This window comes from Neolamprologus multifasciatus, chromosome 15 (assembly GCF_963576455.1).
Source record: "Neolamprologus multifasciatus chromosome 15, fNeoMul1.2, whole genome shotgun sequence".
NCBI classification, from domain to species: domain Eukaryota; kingdom Metazoa; phylum Chordata; class Actinopteri; order Cichliformes; family Cichlidae; genus Neolamprologus; species Neolamprologus multifasciatus.
In genome coordinates, this window is record NC_140453.1 from 29930429 (window position 1) to 29955277 (window position 24849).

A 24849-nucleotide genomic window follows, 5' to 3' on the forward strand; every position below is an offset into this window, starting at 1 on the left:
CCCCCCCCCTTTCTTTCTTTTTTGTGTCGGCTGCACTGTGAAAAGCAGGAGCATGGCGGGGACCCAAGGTGACAGTAGTTGAAATGTGTTCAAATGTTTCACCGACTGCCAGGGCCCAGAAGCAAGGTCACTTCTATTCTTATTCTGAGGGAGTAAACCTGTCCTTAAAAAAGAAAGAAAAACCCAAACAAACATCACAGGGCTGCCAGATCCGTTTGTATGAGCACATAATTACACCTTACATCCAGAGAAATAATATTTAATTGTCCCATGCTTCACAGAAGCTGGAAATAAATGGCATATTTATTTTCAAATATCTACTTTACCTGCAGCCTAAATATTGCTGAAACTGTACATATGATGCTCTTTATTCTATCGATTCATCGAGTTCACACCCTTGAGGGCTGCGCAATGAATCATCTCAATATATTTTGAGTAGCGAGATAAATGACCAAGTTCAAAGGTCACTGATTGTAAGGCAGGTGAACAAGGGTAAAACTGCTAGGGTAGTGGAACGCAACCAACACTCAGCAACTGAAGGACAAGAAGAAGAAGAGGCTCGGTTCAATCTCGGCTTTAACGGTTTAGAAGAAATGCGCCCCAGAGACGCAAATGTTTTCTTGAAATACCAATTTGGGGTGCGGGGTTTCTAATGAACTGAAAATAAATGCTAAATTTACCAGGTTTTACTTTTGAATTATTGTCCCCACTGTCAGATGAGAGTTTGTTTGGGTGATGCGCCAACCGCACCTAAAAGCGTGTCTGAGAAAAGCAAGAAAAGCATCACCAAGGAGGACAAAGCACAACTCCTCTAAGCCCCAAGGGTCCCTCAGGCCATATTTTAAGGATCTAGAGGGTGAATATAGCAGTATATAAACTTGTATCTCCGATGCTTCCAGTGGTTGGAAATGGCTGACTAGATGCTAATAAGCTTGCTCTGTCATGCTTAGACTGTCAGACCTGGTGCAACTGCATGTTAAGATAAAGAGCCTACATTTGGTAATGCCAAATCCCAAAGGTCCTAGATCCCAGTTGAGTTTTAGCATATGAATGAGCATAAGTAATGCAAATATATTTCCAGAAAACTTTGCTTGTCCTTCTTTCCTCCCCCCGGACTCTGGGAGAAACTTCGCCCTAAACATAAATCCATCTTCTCTCCAAGCTGGTCTTTCTGTCTGGAGATAGGTTTTGTTCATGGCTGGCTGGCCTTACATTTTGTGGTTGGTGATTGGCAGTGTCCAGTGGGCCAGTTCCTTGAAGACTCCCCCTGTACTGTCTAGAGGTCCTCTGCTATTGATTTCCTGCTTGCGCTCGCTGCTTGACCTGCCAATCAATGGTCAGAACAGTGGGATGTCATTGGGAGCAAGTTGACGACGTGTGATGTTTGGCAGACGTGTAACTGATGGTACTGAACGAGCAAAACATATTAGGTAGAAAGCGGGAGACGGAGAGCAGACAAAGGGAGCGCAAGCTCAAACTCGGAGAGAAAAAGAAACGTTAATCTTGAATTAAAAAGCAATGAGGTGCTTATACATTTCAGGGAGAGATTCTCTGAAATCCAATCACTTTGGACAGAATCACCTCACGCCAAGCAGTGACTCAGTGATGGCTATTTTCTTTTTCTGTAAAGTGCAAGCAAGTGTGACTTACTGTACTCATTCGATCCAAGTAACAAGTGATTAGCTGTGAAGAATAAATCTTCAGAGAAATTCATTTGAGCTGCGAACAGTGGAGTGGAAACTATTGAGAAACATCACACCCCCAGAGTTTTTCTGTGTGATTTTGGAGATGGACTCAAAGGGAGGCCCAGAATAAATAAATAGGATTTACTTGTAAGGAGCACAGTGTGTTGAACTAGCCTTTCTAATTCAGTGATTTTGTGACAATGCCGCTCAGAGCGCGACAGCTGACTTCACGACACTCTGGCGAGTAAATTCCTGTGTCAATGATTAAAACACTCGGAATCCCACATGAATTCCTTCACGCTCAAGCAAAACATTGTTTCCCTGCTAGAAACAAGAGCTCGACATGTAACTTTGAATTAAGTGAAACCCAAACTGCTCAATGCCACTACATTTGTACTTGTTTGGCAGAGCGGAACTAACTAAACGTCAGAGTTTTGCTACTTTGTAGCCAACACTATGATTAAAGCAGTAAAGTTTATTTTGTAATAATGACACAGATTATGTAAATAAAATAAGAAACAAAGAATCAAGTATCTAAATCGCAGATATGCAAACTGCTACTTTTCCCCATGGACATGAAAAACAATATATACACAATGCAAAGACGCCTCAGTTGTTATAGATTTTCAACTAAATTTTCCAAGCTGCAAGTAACACTGTAAGACATCCACTCCCAGTGGGTTTAAAGTAGTTTGTATTCAGAAATACTGTAAGGATTTTTAATAGATTTACATTCTGAAATTGTAAGAAAACCCTCAAAAGTGATTCAAGTAATAAAGATTTTGAGTTATAGAATTTCCAAAGTACTAATTGTATTGTAGAGTAAACAGATTGACTGCATTATGCCTACAGGACGGCTCGTGTTTTAATTGCTGACAACATTTTTGAACAATTCAGTACAATTTAAACCAGAACTGTTGTCGCTAATTACCTGCTGACATAGTTAACAGAGTTAAGCAAGAAAACATAATCAATTTTTCATCAGCTTGTTGTTGTAATGGTTGCTTCTCCCCATTAACGTGTCCCGCTGTAATCCTTACGGACCAGTCAGCATGAAATATATATCTCCATAAATACTTTAACGTTGTGCTGATGTCTGCCTCCCTCCCCCCGGATGCAGAAACGCCACCTTTGAAGTCTGATGAAACAAGGATTTTTAACTTTGATTTGATAATGCCGCAGATTAACATCAAGATAGCGGAGCGGCGTTCATTTTCTCACTACTGAGATTTTCTTTTACAGTCAAACAATCACAGAAAAGTTGTGACACTGCATTCTCAATAAGCAATTTCAAAGTTTTTTCAATAACTTTGCAAGGATGGCCGAGCCAGGCGTTCAGCTGATACAATGCTATTTTGTTGTCAAGGGTACTGGCGTCAGCAGAATCAAAACGTGCCGGCGGTAGACCTAGCATCAAGTTGTCTGCAAAGGAAACACTTTACCCACAGCTTCTCTGACAGTTATGAGAAACCGCCATTAGTGCATTATGCATAATTGTACATGCACTACTATCAAGTGTCAGTGAAAGACAACGGGCAGAGCAGCTCGCTGTCGACTATGGCACATTTGCTATTGTGAACCATCAGCATTTCTCTATGTAAATGGAGTTGCTACAAAGGGCCATTTTCCAATCTGCTGCCATGAAATCACTCTACCTAGGCCCAGTAATGACCAACCTTGGAAGCGGATTTCCACTCAATTTATTTTCATGAAAGACAACAGTAGGTGAAATACAAATGTTCATCCTGGACAAAGAGGTTTTTATATGTAAAGACTTTTAATATCTTTTAATGTGCAGACTTGTGTATACACCTGTCTAGGTAATGATGGATGGCTTAATATGTAACAGTAAATACATTTTCTACAACGCTCATTACTTTCAGGAACATAAATATTTTTTTCTTTCCCGGTGATCATTTTTATTTCTGTCAGAGCTGCTGAAAGACATTAAAAAATGTGTTACTTCAACGAGCGCTGCATAGCTCGACTGCCTGTAGTGAGCAGAGTAAAGAAGCATTAAGGATAATTTAACAGAGTTTTACTTAATAATATTCAAATGAATTTCTATAATTTTTAAATAAACAACTTGCAAAAAACCTGACTTAACTGAATTAACTTGTCTAATTTAAAATAACATGAAGCACCGGTAACTGAATAACAAATTACACATGTAAAATATACATTTTAAGCTTGATTATTTGCCTTAGAACACATTATTAGGTCATTTCATTGCTTTTAAACATTCAAATAGCCTTTCTTTAACATAAAAACCTCACCAGAAAACACACTTGTGTAAATGTAAAGCTAGGATCAAATCAGTAAAGCTCTAATATTTTACAGTATACCTGGAATATTACCACTTTCTTAGGTTTTTACACGTTTTCTTTTTTTTTCTTAGGCTATGTCCACACGTACACGGGTATTTTTGAAAACGGAGATTTTCCGTTTTCGTTTTAAAAAATAATCCCGTCCACACGTAAAGGCAGAAATGAAGGAAAACGCTGCTAGGAACATGCCAAAGCAACAGGTGGCGCTATATTCCTAACCGTGTAGAAATGTTGGCCAATCAGAAGTCTAGAAGCCTCGGTGGGAAAAAAGTAAACAAAGCTGGGGCATAGAAGCAGAACCGAGTCGTATGTGTGGAGGGACAGTAACTGTGTGTATATGTAAGCATTTAAACACTGCAGAGAGAACAATTAACAGTAACAGTATTGTAGAAATTCATTTCACCGAAACAATAACGTGGCGCACAGTGTGACGTCAAAAAAAGGCGCACATCTTTGACGCTGCGTTTTCGGCCGGAGTTTTTAGAAATCTCCGTTTTCAGTGACCAAAAACGCCGTTTACGTGTGGACGAAAGGTGCAAACGCATAGAAAAATCTGCGTTTTCAAAAATACCCGGGTACGTGTGGACGTAGCCATATGGAAAAGAAATAGTAAAAACATATATGATTTACTCATGAAAGTGGACACTTTCTCATTACTTTCATAGATTTTTTTAGTAAGTATCCAAAACATACAAGTTTCATTATATAATTTTTCAAGGGATCTTATATCTGTTTTCACTCTTGTATGCTTTTCATACAAGTTTCATACAAGACAGATAAAAACTATAAGATTTATATATATCTTTTCCATATGGGTAGCCTTACAGTGAAGGTAAATTCTCAAACATGGGGATGGATACAGAGTAGAGAATTAAAGCTGTTTCTATACCCTTTACATTGACACACAAGCAGGAATAAATCTTCTTCAGGGTTTCAAGGTCAAAGAAAGGAAAAAAAAAAAGATCTCACAAGAATGTACATCGCTCAGTCATTTTGATCATTTTCTTTCTGCTTACTTTTAATCAACAACTTATCATCGGTGATTGTCCGTGATATGTACTTGACAGTCCAGCGTGTGATTAGACGAGGATAGAGAGGCAGAGCAGAACATGGAGCTGAAGGGCTGCGGGGCACCCTTCCCATCAAGACATGCTCCAATGTAATTAGACATTAGCACCCAGCAGGAAGTCTGCTAACATGAGCTGAACCCCGATTAGAATGATTATCAGAGATAATTCACTTTAATAAGTACATTACAGACCACTGGACTCATGCAAGTAGAGATAAAAGTGGATGTTTTTGTAATTACTACTTAATTGGTGCATGCGGGGCAGCTGATTTTAATGCAGGATTTGAAAATACTGAAACAACCTCTGCAATTTATCAAAATCGTCAGAACCCTTCATTAAAATCTTTGCAGCCCAGCACTCGGTATAATCAGTGTGATTACTTGAAGAACATATAATGCAATAACGTATTATTGTTTCATGTCATTTCAGGTGTTTAAATATTAAGAGTAAAGTTACATATTGTAGACACCATAAGTGATGCCTTTTCAAAGCATCCACAAAGAGGACAGATTGAATGAAATCCATATTCTTAGATAAACACCGCAAACATTATATTCTGGTGAAAGCACATTCAGCTTGACACGGGAAAAAACGCTCACAATATTATGGCAAAGAGCGTCTTTGTTGGAATGAAAAGAAACCTGTCGCCCCAAATGGCCACCGCCGAGATAGTGCTCTTTAATATCAGAGACAGCTAAGTGTAGCTTGAAGCTACAGACATTGACAAGCCAGGCCTGTGGGGACTGGAGGAGATAAGCGTGGCACACAGACAAATACAACACTTGACTTTTTCTGCTCGTCAGCTAGAGTTGCACAGGGATTACAGAGTCAATGCTTGTTCTTCTATTTGAATACAATATCTATTTAGAAGTAACAAAAAGAAAAAGCATTCCACTCCCACTAGAGTGAGTTCAACTAATTTTACTGGACTGCTCATGTGAGACACAGCTGGGAGTCCAAGATCCCAAGACAGGCCTTTGTGCACAGGGCTGCTAGTGTGAAATGCTGCATTAGGCTTTGCAGGCATGATTAAACTATGTTTTACAACAGGAGCTGCACACAAATACACGCCGAGCAGAACAGAAATGCTGTTAAAATATTGCATAGCTCAGTGCAAACAATACATTTATCTTGCAAGAAACAGAAAACCATTATGAGTTTTCAAAAAGAACCAGTTTCATATTTTTAATACAGCATTTGCCGTTTACAGTATGTCATGTAATGAAAGGTGGAAAACAAAAAAAGCTCTGCGAGTATTTACAGGCTTTTTCACATCTCTGAGACACAATCTCGCCGTCTCACCGTCTGACAGTACCTACAAGGACACTTCACAATGGTTTCTCCCCGGGGGGCCTGATAATACCTGCTGCCAACCTTCTTTTTGTTCCTTTCTCCTACACGCTGGGTCACGATGTCACTCTCGCACCGTCGTATTTGTGACTTTTGCAAACCCTAAATTTTCTTACCTTTATTGAACGTCTACGAATTTTTAAAAAAATCAATTGCAGCCTATGAACAGCGTGAGGTTTTTGTACGTTGTGTATTTTATCTGAGTCCTGGTGAAATGTGAATCAGACCTGTCCCTGTGACATTTGACTCCACGAGGTGTTTGAGTTGCTTGTCTTGCTCTGTGTTACAGTGAAAATGAAATCTTTCCAGTCAATTATGCGAGCAGCAGTGAATGCTGTGGCACTGAGGGATCCACGGAGCAGCTCAGATGCTGACATGTACTCCTTGCTACATGCATGCACACACAGTGACACACATTAAACCATGAACTCTGTAGCTCAGCTGCTCCACTTGAAGCAGAATCATATGCAAAAATCGTGCAGGCCCCAGCGTCTGTCATGTCATTCATGGTGCTAATGATTTAGCAGCGTGGAAAACAGTTACAAAGCTGCAAAATATTTCACATGCACGCATGCACATGCACAACACTGTAGAGTTGTGCCATTGTTTTTATTCTTGGGGTGCTACGTTGTGTATCAGCGTCACCCTTCTTCTGTCCCTATGAGCGTTTGTTTTCTTTGCATTCAGGTTTTATTTTAAGTTGGCCGATAGCGTCTTTTCACAGCATTCTGTAAATTTCAGACTTGTGCTGAAAAGTTTGTCTTTGTGGACAAGAAGGAACTAAAGAATTAACCGCTTAAAAGGGACGAGAAAGAAGAAAATTGCTTACCATATTCTTCAACGTTTGGTGGATTATCCCGGCTTTGAATGAGCTGCACGCTGCATAAGAGAAGCATGTTACCAGCTACACCTGCTAAACTGTGAAAGAAGATGCACTAAAATCCAGGAAAGGGAAAAACGACAACACAGAACATTCCTGGATGTTTTTTAAGTCAGTGAATTCGTCCTTACAAAAAGGTTTTTTATATTGTTACTGTTACAATTTAAATTTAATATAAAATAGGTGTTTTTATGCCAGATTTTTGTGCAATGAACACGAATGTGTACAGTATGGATGTGAAATAACTGTTGATTGATTATGTGAAACATAAGGTCCTGCTTTAACTCTTTTTGGGGTTTATTCAAATTATTAGCAATGCCTGTTAAATTAGAGGCCTTAACTCATGAGTCCTGTAACCCAAAAATAAAACAAGAAACAACTATGAAACTCATGGTCACTACATGTAATCAGGCATTTATGTATTTGTGCAAGTAGGAAGAGTTGGTCTACTGATGATTAAGGTGTACTGAACTGTCAGCTCAGTTTTCAGAACAGAAATGTAACTTTGAGTGAAAAGAAAAATGCTTTTCAGATAGATGCATTGCTTTTGAAATAGCTAAACTGTTGAGGCACGAGTGCGGAGGAAATCTTATGTGACCCGGTCAACTTGTGTGAAATGAACGCCGCGGAGTCCGATGTCTCAGATGGCACATAATAAAGTTCGGGCGTGGAGAAAAGGGAACAGAAATACCAGTTGAGACGTGTAAAAAGCCACTCTGTATTCTAAAGGTTACTTTTAAAACAGGACATATTTATACTGCAGCTTTATCTGCAGTATAAATATATCTGCAGAGTCCTGTAAGGTTAGAAGTGCCCGTCTCACACTTCAGGTCCAAGAAGCCAGATTGGATCCAGAGGCCTTTTCTCATAAACTTAAAACATCAGTACTTGATGCCACAGACAGGCTAAATCTGAAGTGTCACATTCTTGCATACATCATTTAATCATAGGCCCCCACTGATCATGTTCTGCGTGGTTGTAACACCAACATAACCTCTAACTTTTGCTTTGGATTTTGTTTTACAGTCGTGGACTGCAAGAAAACAAGAAGAAAACAAGAAGAAAACAAGAAGAAAACAAGAAGAAAACAAGGACGATCATGCTGTTCATAATAAGCGTAGCCATGTATAAACACTCCTCAGTGGGCAACCTGAAGAGTGCTAAACTTTTTACAGTTTTCTGCATTTATTCTTCAAAATGATACATTTAATGTTTTTTTGTTTAAAAAAAAAACAAAAAAACTTTCATTACAGTTTTATGTTGCAAGGTCATAAAGTGTTTTTCTTCCTTAAAACAAATAAAAAAGGACAGCCACACACACATGAAATATCCTACACACCTTATATACACAAAAATTAGAACACTATGGAAAATCTAAATTAAAACAGAATTCACTCATTTCCAACGATAACCTATCAAATTGTTGAACTGTGAAATTATAATTATTTATCAATGCTTTGCACACTTTTGCAAGTGGAAAATCAAATTCTTGTAGATTTGAGAGCATTTCATCTGCGTTTCTGGCTGATGTAGGATTTAAGCGGGTTAGTTAAGCTGTTCCACCGGGTTTATTTATTTATAATGATTCTTAATTTTCATGAACTTTGTCGTTCCTTTTTTAAAATCAGAGGGTGTTGTGTATAAAAAGCACTGACAGGCTTCCAGCCACACATCATTCGTGTCCTTACATCCAGCACCAACTGATCGTGAGAATTTTTTTTAATTTTTCTGTTAAACGTGAGATAAGAAGCTGACTGTGGGGGAAAAAAAACACAACGGCGTCGGTTGGTTTTTCTCTCGTCCTCCCCAATTTCTTTTCTGTGTCATCATTCGCCACTGGTCCATAGATACTCCATTAACAGAGCCGCAGCAGCTTCAGTCTTCCATTAGTGTCCACAGGAGACAACCACACACACTATTGAGAGTAAATCACCCACATTTTGACAGTTCTCAAGGCCCAATATAAAATCGCTGCCATTACATGAAGGCATAAAAATATGCTTCATATTTCTGTCGAACGAGTTTAGCGTGAGTGATGTCGTCTGTGTGGCAGTTACACTGATTAAAATAGAAGCGTATCCTCTTCAGGTGGGAAACGGGACAACGTGAAAACACAACGTAAACTCCTCCAATATGGAGAAAAGGTTCATTCTAGAATAATCCTGACGGGACATTTTATTTTTCTCTGTGAAAAAAAAGTTTTTTTGTTGTTGTTTTGTTTGTTTTTTTACACGCCTTTAGAAAGCTGTTGATAAAAAATGTGCTATAAAACTCTACAGGTAGGCGTGGCCACCTGTTAAGGAAATAAACCTTAAACCATAAACCTAAGCATTAAAAATAATTGGCACAGTGTTAAAAACTATAACTACAAGGACCAGTGCAATCTAATAATAACTGAGACGCTGTCGCGTGGATCATTATCAGTGATCATAATTCAATCTTCATATCAGGTGATTCTGATTTAAGTCCAACTTTAATTCTTAATTTCCCAGCTGTGACAGTTCCACAGTGGGCAGCAGACAAGGACAAGAAAGGAACATGAGGATTTTTGTCATTGTGGGGTTTGAACCACTTTCTTAAAAGGAAAGCAAAAAAAGCAACGGGATAGAAGAAGACAGCGAAGGCCTCTGAAAGCTTTTGAGAGGGCGCAGTGTTCGCTGACAGCAAGAGAGAAAGAGGATCAAGTTATTATGTTGTCCTCATACACTGATGTCCTTCCCAGGTGGTTTGGCAGTGCAGAGATGGACGGATACAAAAGACATTTAGATTGAAGTTAAGACAGAAAGCAACTGCAATTAAAAACCATGAAAACATTTAAAAATGTAATAAAAACTAAAGTTCTCGTTCTTAACTTGCTGAGCTGTAGCCTTTCTTATCTTTCTCATCCCGTCCTGAAAGTGTCAGTATTGCAGTAAAAACTTTTGGACTTTAATTCTTTGCAACAACGGTTCGACGTCTGCTTCCAATCCAAAAGCTGCCATAAGCTTCTCGTATGCTGGCAGAATAACTTATTTTTTATTTATATATATTTATACATATATTGTGTCTGAATGTACGCAGGTCAGCTGTAACACTGAGAGGTAAGGTGAATAACAGTCATCACATGGACCAACCTCAACACTGCTGTGGACCAACAATGCTGAGCAATCACACCTTGGATTTAAAAAAAATTATTTAGATTTTTTGGGGTATAAAATGATATTTTTGGCAAACACAAAGTGTGCCAAATGTTTTTGTAAGTAAGTAATATAATCAGCTGCCTCTCCAATGAGTTTCAGTCTATGGAAAAACTAACTCTACCATCTTAGACTGCACCAGTGAAATGCTGCTTTTTCATAGACACTGAGTACTTCACATAGTTGTGGAGGTGGAGCAAGTCTATTGTTTAGCACTACTCACTATCAGGGATGAGAGAAAGGTGTCCCAGCTTCATGAAAGGCTTTTAAAAGCTCCTTTATTCAACTGTTGTTGTGATTTGGTGTTATATAAAAAATACAATATAATAATATATAAAAAATGAATTGAATTGAATTTAAAAAATCCAATTTAATACACCTTACAAGGCCACGTGTGGCCATTATGAAGCCTTTCCAGCTGTTGGATGTACTGCCGGGTTGTAGCTGCTCTCCATGATGTTGACTCAACAAACTGAAGGAAATAATAGTGGAATCACTGCCTGAAAAAAGGGTCACGCGGATGATGCACAGCAATAAAAATAGAGCGTGAGAGGCTGAAATAAGTCCCGTTTAGGTCTGTGGCTGATTCGTAGGTTTGAGCGACTGATTGCTGCCAGTCCTCCTCCTCCTCAGCCTGTGCTTCAGCAGCTCTGACAGTATGACTCGGGGTGATTAGCTCATTTAAAATGGCTTTTAGCTCTAACCAGGTTTCTATAAGAAAAAATGAAATACCAAACTATCTTGATCAATTATTAAAACATTTACTACTGAACACTCGCAGGAGAGATATCTAATATTTAAAAGTCCACATTTAATTTTTTTTTAATCTCTGATGTTGTTGGAGTGTTTTTAGTTTTTTTTTCTTTGCAGATTCTTATGAATAACTCCTCTTTTATTGATTTTAGGTTTATTTATTTAAGGTGGTGAGAGAGCAGACTGGGGTTTTGGGAGGATGGCAAGAGGAGGGATGCTGCAGAGAAGCATCTAAGTATGAGAGCTGCAGCATCCGAGAGGGATGGATGCCATCTCTCCTCATCAGATGGGGGTTTCCCATTCTTTTCCAATTATGTATGCAGCCCACAAAGCATTGACCAGGCTTTCAAACTCCAGATCAGGTATCTGAGATGCACCAGAACAAACCTGAGCCACAGAGGCTTCGTCCTGCAACCCACAAGACACCCCAAGGTTTCATAACCCCCCCGAGTGTCTTTCTACACATTTAAAGCACCCAAATCCCAAACAATCATACAGTGACTTTATTTAAAGCCATATATTTATCTGTGCTTTATCTAACATTCACACAGACGCTCAGGTTTCACTGGGGGTGCGCGTCTTGTTCAAGGACGCTCCAACAAGCAGACTGGAGAAGCCAGCGATTGATCTACCGACAACCTGCTCGAGCACCCGAGCTATAAAACCACGAGCATTTTCAATATTACAGCAAATTATTACTTAAAGACTTAAAAATCCACATTTTTAAAATGCATGCAAAAACAATACGACCCCTGTGGAAAGTAGAGGGCAGAGGGCAAAATGAGACACGACTCATATGTTCAACATTTGCAGACTGAATGTCTCCAGCAAAGTCCAACAAGATTCAAGTGGTTTGAGAGTTTATACAGTGGACCCTGCTGTCATTTCTGTGTACCATAGCAAGACAGAGCAAATGCAGAACAAATAAAAATCAGAGTCTTTCAATTGATATGCATTGGATGTTTTCCCAGTGTTCTGATAGAGATGCCTCTCCAAACAGTGGTTTGAAGATAACGCGCAGGCCTAGCTGTGTTTGCTGGAGTGGTGGAGCAGCAGCAAAGGATGGAAGGTCATCATATTTATATAAAACCTGACAGGTCGTTTTCCTGCCGTCGCTTTACCACCGAAGACAATGTGGATCAACTGAGAGAAAGATAGCTACAGAGAGAGAGGGAGGGGAAAGAAAAGGAGAGAAATGTTGGCTCATGTGTTAGCTGCTAATGGGCTGTGATGGTTGTGTGTGTGTGGGTGGGTGGGCGCACGTGTACTTGCACTGCAGAACGATGGGGACTTGGTCCAGGACTGATGAGATGCTTCAGGGATAATGCCAGGCGTGGAGTTGATATGTGATTTGGGAGAAGGCTTTATGCAATTTTTTACTCATTATTCTTAATCACATACTTCAGCGTTTTCTTCACACTCCCCTTCGTCTCAGCGCCGCTACCCCCTCACCGCTCCCATTCTTTCTGCCGCCTTCTCATATCCTTAGTCTGGAGGCTGACAGTGACAAATAGAGGAACACCACAGCAGTATCTCCACACGACTGGAGGGACAAATTATTACAGGTTATTTTCCTCTACTTTTCAAAAGCCACGGTTATTCATGCGACACTGTGGAATATATGACGGGCTTCATTCTCAAATGTTTTGTGTCAGTTTATGGAGAACACGTCGTTAGCTCACACTCGTTGCTCGTGATTACAACCGCTTAATGTCTATTCTGTGAAATAGAGGAAGGTTGATAACCTAAATAATTTTACTTTTAGTCCGTCTAATGCTCAAGTGGTTCCTCTTTGGGAAGAGACGCGTGTAACAGGGGAGCGTGGTGATGGTCGAAAGTTAAACATCATTCGGAGGCCGTTTAGTTCTCGGTCAAGCCACGGTTGGTCGCTTCTAAAACGACAACCATTCATTTATAATCGTTTGTATGTGAGATTATTTGACAAACCCCCAAATGACTAAACCCTGAAGGTTAACACAATTTTAGAAATCAGGCGTGGGTGATTATAGTTCTGTAATTTCATTCATTTTATTTGATTCGTTCCCGATTGTTGTTAAATAGTGTGGAATAGTCGCTTTGACGGAAAGAATTATTTTGTTTTTGTATTTGGTTACTGACAACAGACCTCCCATAGCGGACCATTTCAGGCTAACGGACGAGTCGTATTCCTAGTTGTAGGTTCCCATCAGGGGAATAACTCATAAACATGTCATCTCTTCTTCGGGGAATGCTCCCTGCAGATGAGATGCCACGCTAGACAGGGAACTAGTGGACTGCATAATTTCCTTAGCTGCAACTGACACCTTTTCCATGTGTAGGCACTAGACTGGGCTTAAGTGTGATGGCTATGCATCATTATGCTTTGGAAATGGAGGGTGCAAAAGTGCACTAGCAGTGACTGGCTTACATCTGACAGTTGGCCTTGTTTTACATTAGTCACATCAATTCAAATCCCCTCTCTTGACAGAGTTGGAGATCAAGTGCCAAAGACTTCAGTGACCCAGGGAAATAATTCATGAGTCAAAAACTACTTTGATTTTCTTTTTTTTGTTAAAGAATGCTGTACAGCTGCTCGTGTGAAATATTGCCTTGTCAAGAATCATTTTATACTCCAAAACACAGTGAAAAACACGTTTTCTCACAACACCTCTTATCAAGCCATGGTGATGTGGGTTTTATTTATCCAGCCTCCGATGTGTGTGTCATAAGCCTCAGCTCCAAATATCTGAAATCTTGAAAATGAAGTGAAGCCACCAGCTGTGCTCATAGCATTCGGGCTAAAATGTGTTTTCTTTATATTGCTGGGTAATTTTTTACACAGGATGTTTTGCATCAGCAGAAACTGTAAGATTCCGGATTATTCTTTTCCTTCTTCTAGGAAAACAACAGAAACAATGTTGCCTTCATTTTAACCGTTTCTCCTCTGTTATTTACAGCTGGCACCGCTGAGCCACTTTAATATGATTTAAAGTCAATTCGGTAATTATTTACTGCTTTAATGAAAATTAAAGTGCACACTTATACTGCAAGGTTACTGATTGCTGCGACACATCACAGGAAAAGCTGTGATTGCAGCGAATAACAGAGCTGTGAACACACAATTCAGTTATCTGTAAAGTTTCGTGGTAGCATTAGCATGTTTCCCTCTTTGCATCCCAGGTGAGAGGTGTAGACTGTAATATGCACCGAGATCACAGACTCGTAACGTGCAAGCCTCGCTTGTGTTAAAATTGTCAAACGTACCTCACCTTGCACAGTTAAGCGAGGCTCTCACTTTGCAAAACGCTTCTTCTTTGGCTCTCGGAGGAGGCGGACGCACTTTTCTCCTCTCCCTTATCTTCCCTGCTTATGTCCTTGTCTAGTCTCGTGGGTTTTTTTGTATTTTCCCTGGAACATTCTCTCACAGTCTGTTCTCTAAAACCTAAAAGAGGAATTATGGATTGGATCAACTGGTCCCTAAATGCAATTAACACCCCTTTCTCAACGAGAAGTTTGGGCTTGGGTGAGCCTGAGTGCTGAAGATATCTACCTATTCGGAACCATGGTAACAGGGTTCTGGCGGATCGGAGCTGGCTTGGCCCTGACTTATCGAAGAATTAAGAAAGCGGAACCGGCTGTTCAAACCCCCACAAGGCTGCCCGCTGGGATTGGAACGATGGGAGAGGCGTGAGTTTCTCAAAATGGGCTCATTGAGTCAGCACGGATAAGATCTTGGAGAGGCTACGGCTGCTGTGAATACTCAGAATAAGATCTCTGACTGCAGACTGGATTACATCTCGGAAGGGCTAGCCCGGAATAACATCTCTGGGCGCAAAATTGGATGACATCTCGGGGAGGCACACTGCCGTGAGTTCTCAGAAATCGGCTCCTTGAGCACAAGAAATGACAACATCACAGAAAGCAAGTATGGCGAAGCTCGCGGCTCTCCAATGGGACCAGTGTTGGACTGTAGAACTGCTTTGAAATTCATATGAGCTGTTCGCAGGGTTGGCTGGAAGACTGTTTACTTAGCCTGGCAGGGCGAAGGACACTGTCTCAGCTGAACTAGCGACACGCACACACATACATGTACTGATACTGATAAGCACTCACTGACGCATCACCCTCCCTACCCCGGATCCAACGCCACCTCCAACGCTTACCTCCCCTCTGATGTGGACATCGGGTCAGTTGGAGGCGCAGTCGAAAGATTGCAGCGGTCCCAGATCAGATGTACACACTGGAACTCTTTCCCATGTTGCTTGTCTGTGTTTATTGTACTATGGTGTGTTGATATCTGTGCATTCCTGTATTATCCTTTTGTGTTACACATTTCGATGTTTTTTTTCCTCGCTACCTAGCCTGACCTGTCTCCCCAATGTGATGTTTGTGTATTGTATGTACGGTCGGCAAGGTCTGTCATCTCGGTTGTGGGCAAAAGACCTGCAACTGACAAATAAAGGCTATCTCATCTCATCTCATCATCTAGATGTTTGCGAGATGGCGTTCACGGGACTGCTCGTTAAGCTATTGTTAGTCGACTTTTAGAATAGAATAGAATAGAATAGAATTCAACTTTATTGTCATTGCACATGCACAGGTACAGGGCAACGAAATGCAGTTTGCATCCATCCAGAAGTGCTTTAGTGATATAGATATATTACAATATATATTAGCAATAATATAGATATGTATTCGGTATTTTCTGTGGTGGATCGCGACTCTTACCGTTGCTCATGTTCTTCCTACAAATCTATGCTGCAGATTACACGTGGTGGAAATCACAAACAATGGGTGGCTAGCAGCGGCTTATCAAGAACTAGGCAAAACAAGCAACGGTACAGCGTTAATACGTGTGTTGACGACGGTTTCCCGGTTAACTCGTTTATCTTGCAGTGAGGAATTGCCCCCAGAGAGCTGTTCTCTATGCAGGCTGGAGACTCAGATATCAGGCCCAGTTCTCACACTGCTACACTGAGCTAATTTATTTCCCAGGACACAAAAAATCTCAAGGCTTAACAATTTCACACTGTTGAAAATGTTTGGTTTGGACCTTCAGTCTAGTGAAACTTTTTAGCTATTTCACATACTTTGGTGTAGATTTCATAGTTCAGCGGTGGAATATATTACAACACCGGCCCCTCTAATTGATCAAAGTCTGCTTAATTTTGAGCATTAATTACTGCTGAGCTAATGAAACGGCCCATCACTCTCCTCATAAACCAGTAAACAGTGGGGCAAAAGAAACTATCCTTCAGGCACAGGCGTGATTATGTAAAAGCACAGTTAATCATTAGGCCCCGTGTTCCTCCCTGTTTTGTTTTCTTTCCCTCACTTGCTTAATGTTTACCACCAGTAAGTTGTTTTATTTATTAGTTTTGTCATAAAGTTCTGTTTCACATGACTCTGGCCGCTCATGCGTGCAGTATGAGTGTTGAAATTAGCATCTCATTACTTGCAATAATTAGGCCAATGAAGGCCAGATGTTGAGTGTGTGATGTATGCAGAGGCAAATAACGGGGTCTAGCTTTTTATTGCGATCAATTAATACTGTATAATAAAGTTTTATTGTCACGTGAATCGTGGCGTCTCGATGAGCGACACGGTGGACGGACACACACAAGTTCAGTAACGTTTTTGAGTCGTCGTAGAGTTCAGCGTGCGGGGTTAAACGCGTGCAGAGCTAATGAAGTCTTATATCAGAGCGTCGTAATCTGATTTTGTACGTCAGAGAGAGAAATCTAAATCTTTTCAGCCCACACGAAAGAGCGTCGCATGTGTAAGCAGATCACAATGATGTTCATGGCTACTGGGTAGGGGGGATATGGATTGGATGCAAGGAGACACTTTTATCACAGCAAATTACTGTGAGAGATCTTTCACCGTGCTGTACAGCATGTGCTGTAATGTTCAAAAGGAAAACCATGTCTCTGTGAAACCAGGACAAATTAAAGGGCAAAGGGACCAAAGTCCAGGACATGATCTTCATATATTAAAGTGCTTTTTATTGATTTACCTGTTTTAGCTTTACCTCTAAAATGTGGGGTATTAAATACCACAATGTACAATCCCGCCTTAAATTATATTTGTAGTCCTGGAAAGGACTACAGTTGTACTTGCTATTAACGTGTGATCTATGCAGAGGCATTTTATTACAATCAATTAATACTGTATAATAAAGTTTTATTATACACATGATTTGTCACATGAATCGTGGCGTCTTGATGAGCGACACAACTATTGTTGTAATGGTACAAGTGATTTTCTGGAGCCTTGATAACGCATATGGAAAAGAAATAGTAAAAACATATATGATTCACTCATGAAAGTGGACACTTTCTCATTATTTTTTTAGTAAGTATCCAAAACATACAAGTTTCATTATATGTTTTTTCAAGGGATCTTATATCTGTTTTCACTCTTGTATGCTTTTCATACAAGACAGATACAAACTTTATAAGATTTATATATATCTTTTCCGTATGGGAACGCATCAAGACAACAACTGTATTTTCTTTACCTTTTTTCGTCATGAAATGTGGCGGTTTGTGAAAAAGGAAGCTCATTTAAGGCCATTTTATAATTGATTTAACAGAAAATATACCACAGTATATCTCAAGAAATAAAAATGTCTCAAATAAAAGAGGATTTCGTATATTTCACCCACTTGTAATAAGATTTTCTATAAGATAAACTCACTTCCAGTGTAACAATGTAGCTTTAACACCGCAGAAAGCAGAAAACAGAAAACAGAAAACAGCGACAGCGTTTCCTCCCGACCTGGAATCACTCAGACGGCGTTCAAACTTCAGAAGTTGTCACGTACCCTCCATTAAGCCGTGCACATCTACGCTAAACTTGACAGATGAGGATGAAATGAAGTGTGTCAAATGCAGTTACACTGATCTCATTCAAAATGCATTTCCCCAATAGGATTTATTTCAGTAATATATCACATCAAACTCCTCAGCTTTTCATTTGGTTGTGTTGCATCTAATGTCTTGTGCCACTGACAATCGTAGCCAAACGCTGTAAAATTAATGCCTGCGCTGGCACAGGTCTTGAATTTGATTAGTAAAGTTTTTTTTTCTTTCTCCAAAAACTGTACTTTGTCCTGCTCGAGGGCCAAACTGCTTGGCAGCTCTGTTACAGTTAACTAAAAACAAGACTAGAACTGGGTTTTAAACACGCTGGTTTAATAAAATAAAACTAGGTTTGACAGAGGAACTGTCCTTGGTGTCAGTCACAGCCTGTCTGACGAGCCTTTGATGTGAACTGACAAAAAAGTTGTTTAACCCTTTAAGACCTACCATAGAACAAAGTCCACCAGAGCTTATATTATATGTTTACATGCTGCAGTGTCATTTTTGGGAGCATTTCAAGTTGCTATACATCAATACAACTGTTATAGCCCATATTTTAATTATATGTCTGCATTAAGTCCATAGTAACTACATTAATTGCAAAAAAGTGCAATAAACTACAAAAAAATTTAAAATCATTTTTGTTTATATATATATATATATATATATATATATATATATATATATATATATATATATATATATATATATATATATATATATATATATATATATTTCTACTTGGAGAAATTTAAGAGGCTTATCCCTCAAAACTTTAAATACAAAAAAGTTGCAAAAAATAGTTTACAACAACAGGAAATTTATTTTGAGTGTCTTCATAGTTTTATTTTGGAGATACAGCAATTTTTATATACTGCAGGAAAAACAAAAAACAATCCTATGATGCAAATTTGCAAAGAAAACAGCATGTGCATCAAAATAAACTATTTCCAGCAGTGAAATTCGAGTTGTAAGCATCCCAGAAACGACGCAGAAAGTCAAACATGACTTATAAAAACACCATTATAGGCTTTTAAGGCCTACAAATGAAAAAAACTACATTTTCCGCGAAAATGACGTCACTTCCGGTTCCGGGCAGGAAATGGCGGACATGCGATAGTTCGCGTTGACGTCTTTTTCAATGTGGATAGTGTTACGAACAGCTGATCCGATCGCCAAAGCCTGTATCTGGAATATTATGTTTTTGTTGCTGCAAGCACCTTTTATGCAATTTTTGCAAAGCTATATGTGGAAGGAAACTGTTACCTGGCACAAGCTGATGGCATAAGATGTAAGTACAACTCCTCCAGTTTCATATGCAAAAAGAAATATTGCGCTAGCTTATGCAGTTCCGGTTCTACAGGGATTTAAAAATAGTTACGCAAAACGGAGCATGCCGCTCTTTAAAGGGTTAAATTTTGATCGGTTTGCCTTCCCCAGACAAACACCTTCCATATAACAGATACAAAATCGTACTAAACATTTTCAAACAATAAAATAAACTGAAACAAGCAGCTCCAAATAAACACTGCACAAAAACTGCAAATACAATAAAAAAATAAACACCAATTAAAAAATACAAAGCCGCAATAACTCTGGAGCTCGCTCTGTATTATACGGCTAACAGTGACACTTCCACACTATTATTAAGCCGATCTGTCTGAGAAGCTTCTTATATTTTCTTAACAAATTGCTCCATTTGCCTTTCGTCACGTCGAGCTCAAAGCTATCGCAGATGCTCGAAATGAATCCCAACTGCGGTTTTCAGTCAGAGCCGACGGCTGCCAGTGTGCTTCACAAACAAACCTTAGATTACAAGGAGCATTATTTCTGAGATGCATCCAAATCTACGTCATTACATCAGCACAGAATGATGCAATTCCAGGCCCAATCTTCCAATTATGTAATATAAATGCAAATTCTTATGGTTAAAGTGACATTGCTGTCAGTGTTATGTACTACTATCACTGTCAGCTGCAGTGAATGCTTCCAATATCCACTGTCTTCTAGAGGAGGGAGGCTATTGGTCATATTGCTCTGCGTATACTTAAGCGTGGCTGAAAAGCACCTCCCAGCTCGTTCGCTGTGTGAATATCACCTTTTTCTAAAGCTCACATTCACCCTTTATTATTCTGCTCAATGATGGAAATCCCTCCTTCCTCTCTTAAGAAACAAACTTTTTCCACTCATGAGGAAACATGAATACTGCATGCTACACTGGATACACGGTGCAAAATCCCAGCTTGTTTCTCCAAATTCTGTGTGGGTATGGGCTCCACGGGACCTCCCGTGGACATTGATGGAATGATAAATACTCTCATCTAGAGAAAATGTCAATTATCAGCAGACTCAGCAGCAGTGGTCCTCCTGGCACGATAAAGATCTAACATTAATAAGGAATGCTTATCTCTGGGAAGACAGGTACCGATTGATTTTTGAGAGAAACCTGGAAGAAAGGGAACAATACATTATTTAAACAGAAACATATTCCACCAAAGAGAAATGTAATGAAATACGCCAAAGGAAAAAAATAGCCATATGACTGCATTGTATTAGGCTTCGGTGCCTGCCGGGCATCTAATGTTTCTCATCCATCAGGTCCTGCTCGTGTGCCTCCCCTAGCTCTAAACACAACCAAAAGAACATTAATAGATACTTAGAAACATTAAATGAGACCCTGGGTCAATGCCTCTGCGTGCCGGCAACAACAAGACTTTGAACAGATTTTTAAGTTTGAGGACTTCTAATTAGTCTCCAGAGTTGCTTCGGTGTTATTCCTTTCATCACATAATATTGGTTTGCCGAACAATAAGGCTTACCAACGGGCGCATGGGAAACTAATGAACCGTTTTATAAAAACGGGAACAAAATCGGCTGGCAACAAGTTTTGACACGCAGCGGGAAAAGTGGATGAATTTTAGAGACGCGCAGTCAAAAAGATAAGTAGGCGCTAAACACTCAGTTTCTCGAGAATTTTAACTTGTTTGTGTTTTATTTCTTCAAATGCAATTCAATTCCTCTCGCCACTGCGGATGGGCGCAGTCGATGCTGCAGCCGTCACTGGATTGCCATTTGAAGACCAATTGTAAGCCTCTCATGAGGAGAAGCCCCAGGAAGTGTGCTGCGAGCCGGGGATCATAATGATCAAAGTGAAATGTTTGTCGACTGAAATCAATAGCATCGGGGTGCCTGGAAATTGCTATTAAAGATCCCCATCGATTGGGCCGCAGTAGTCCAGCGACTGGTCCCTCAGACACTTGGATCAGTTGTTATCTTCTGAGGGATTACCTTGGTTGAAATGTAATCAAGCGAGTACTATATTTTGGCTTTACTGAGTTAGAGTGTAATCTGCCAGCGTTTGAATCATGACAATGACCATTCAATTAGGATGCTAGGGGAAACTAAAAGCACTTACTTTGGTGAAGAAATGTGGGGCATCTCCCCTGCTTTCCTCCTTTTATTGCATCCCCGCGTGGCGTCAATTGGTACTTCAGAAATAATAGTGAAAAACAAGCTACCAGTTGAATGTTTGTTTATTATCCCTTTAAAACCGGTCAGAGCAGCACGCTCCGTTTTGCGTAACTACATTTAAATCCCGGTAGCTCTGCAACCACATGAGCTAGCGCACTAATTTTTTTTGCATACGAAACCGGAGGAGTTGTACTTACATCTTATGCCATCAGCTTGTCCTCGGTCACAGTTTCCTTCCGCATATAACTTTGCAAAAACTGCATAAAAAGCACTTGCAGCAACAACTTTGATGATCCGATCAGCTGTTCATAACACTTCCTATGTCCATCAGCACGAACTATCGCATGTCCGCCATGACCTGCCCGAAACCAAAAGTGACGTCATTTTGCGGAAATGTAGGTTTTTTTTTTACCATCAAGGCCTCATGAGCCTATACTGGTGTTTTTAAAAGTTATGTTTGACTTTATGACTTTCTGTGGCGTTTCTGGGATGCTTAGGACTCATATTGCACTGCTGGAAATAGTTTATTTTGATGCATATGCTGCTTTTTTTGCAAATTTGCATTATAATATTTATTTTCATTTTTCCTGCAGTGTATAAAAATTGGTGTATTTCAAAAATAAAACTATGAAGACACTCAAAATAAATTTCCTGTGGTGGGAAACTATTTTGTGCAACTTTTTTGTATTTACAGTTTTGAGGGATAAGCCTCTTAAATTTCTCTAACTAGAAATATATGTTAAAAAACAAAAACGATTTTCAATTTTTTTGTAGTTTATTGCACTTTTCTGCAATTTATGTAATTACTATGCACTTAATGCAGACATATTATTAAAATTTAGGCTATAATGGTTGTATTGATGTATATCAACTTGAAATGCTCCCAAAAATGACACCACAGCATGTAAAAATATAATATAAGCTCTGGCGGACTTGGTTCTATGGTAGGTCTTAAAGGGTTAAAAGCTCAGTGTTTCGCTGCCCTCTCATGCTGAGAAAACTTTTACGTTTACAGATTTCAAAGCCGCTCAGCATTCCTGAAGCAACACCACTAACACTCCTTCAACTACGACGTGCCGATCTATGCCTTAATCTGCTCCAGTGCAGCACACATGCACTTTGCGACTACATCTGTATGCTATCATTTGATATCCATTACGTTCCCCAATAAAAAGACGTCGGCAGCTTCTTTTCCCGACTCGCGTTGCTTCCGCTGGGCAGAAAATTGCTAAAGTTGGAAGAACTGTTCTCATCAGCGTGGAAACTTTTTCTCAACAGGGTATCGTATCTCAGTAAATCCCAGAAGTTAATGACCGCTGTGCCACAGAGGGTTGCTCTGTTTTTCACCAGATGCTGGATTTTTGGAATTCCCCAGATTCTAATGTGCACCAGAACAGCTCGAGTCCCAGGCAGCACGTAGCATCTCATTAGCCTCGGTCACTGATCGACTGTGACAGACATGAAACTTGACACATGCTGCACAACTCCATACATTTCATCTTGTTTCCCATAATGCTTGAAAATGGCTTTCTGCATTTCTAAATATTTCTCTTCCTCGGCCCTCGGTTCAGTAGCGTCCTTTTATTGTTATCCTTTACAGGTTGCACGCTTCGGCATCTTTCAATTTATTTTATTTTTCCGCCCTTTTGAAAAAGATGTCCGGAAATCTGCCACAGATGAGCGAGTTTCAAGTCAAGCAATTATGCCACGAACCTAACTGGAGACATCTGCCACACTGTAGCCATAAGAGCAATGCTTATTCTGCTTTTGGATAAAAACTTCCCCGTGGCTCCTGAGCTGCATGTGCTTTCTTCTCATATCAAAGACATCTTGTCTTGTGAATACGTAATTACGTGTGATATAAAAGTACGATAAAGTATTTTACTGACGAAAATGAATCTTTAAGGGAAAAAAAAAGGCTCATGACAAACATAATACTGACAAAATACTGAAATACTTGTTGCAGGATCAACACACACGCACATACACACACGAATCACACAAAAGCAGGCTACAGTGCCGCAGCCAACTGGCCCTTGAGCACCACTGCCGATAGACCACAGAGTAGGCTCTACTTTATCTGCTCTTTCCCTGTGCCTTCTCCCCTCAGCACTGACAGCTGCTTCCTAACGAAGCCCACTCTCTTCCAAGCAGACCCTGTGATAATGAGGCTCTGCCCAGAACTACAGGCAACCAGGGAGCGATGTCAACAGCTCGGAGCTGACCTCCTGAACGGGCTTGCTTCCCCTCATTCACCTAGAGAGCAAAAGCTGCACCTCATTGTTTGGTTGGAGAGCGAATCCTCGCCTCGGGGAATTTCCAAAGTCCAATACCAGCACTGAGCTGAAACTGTGTAAAAGCTTTATGCGCACAGCCTACATATGCGCGTATTCATGAAGGCGCACACATCAGCCAGAGTGCACGAGCGGCCGAGCATACACACGATGTAGAAGAGAATTAAAAGTGATCTATTCATGCCACAGAAGAGGTGATTTCACAGCGGTAAATCTCAGTTTCACTGCAAATTTAAACACACACACAGGAGAATCAGGAGGCCTCGCCTGTATAATAAACTGCATCAGCGGTGAATAAATCAAACTAGTGCTGGCAGAAAAGAACCAACCAGAGGCGAAAGTTGCAACGGAGCACAAACCTTTTGCATTGTTTATACATACACAGAGTAATGCAATTCATGTGAACACGTCTATGCAGGCTGCTGCACAGAAATCTTGGAAATGGTTGAAAACGACGCCCCAATGAGTAGATTTCAACATTACAGAAACATTTCTAATTGCTGAGAAAAGGAAATGCCAATTATTCCGTTTCTCTCGGGAGCCGGAATAAAGCCTCGGCAAAACAAGCAAGCAATAAAAACTGGGACCTCCATGGCTTCATCTGTTCATGGACAAAAAACATTAACAGAAAAATTTCTAAACAATGCACAACTTGAGACATATTGTAAGTATATCTCTGCAGCGCATCCCTTGGTGGTGGAGACCCTTTAAAAGACCAGTCTGTGTTTGCTTTGCTGGTTCCACAAACCCAACATTAATCACATTGGATAAGCTCTGCAATCGACAACAGACACCCTCTGTAATAAATAAGTCAACTAATCTGCACCAGCTTACAGCCTGCGAACTAGAATAAGAGCAGCCGAGGGATAACTGCACAGAAAATGGAGTAAATAAGGATTTTAAACTCAACAGCATGTCTGCTGAAATGAAAGTCTCACCAGACTCTGAGCTACTTTTATGGAATTAATTGACTCGTTCAGTGAACAAAAAGAAAATAATTC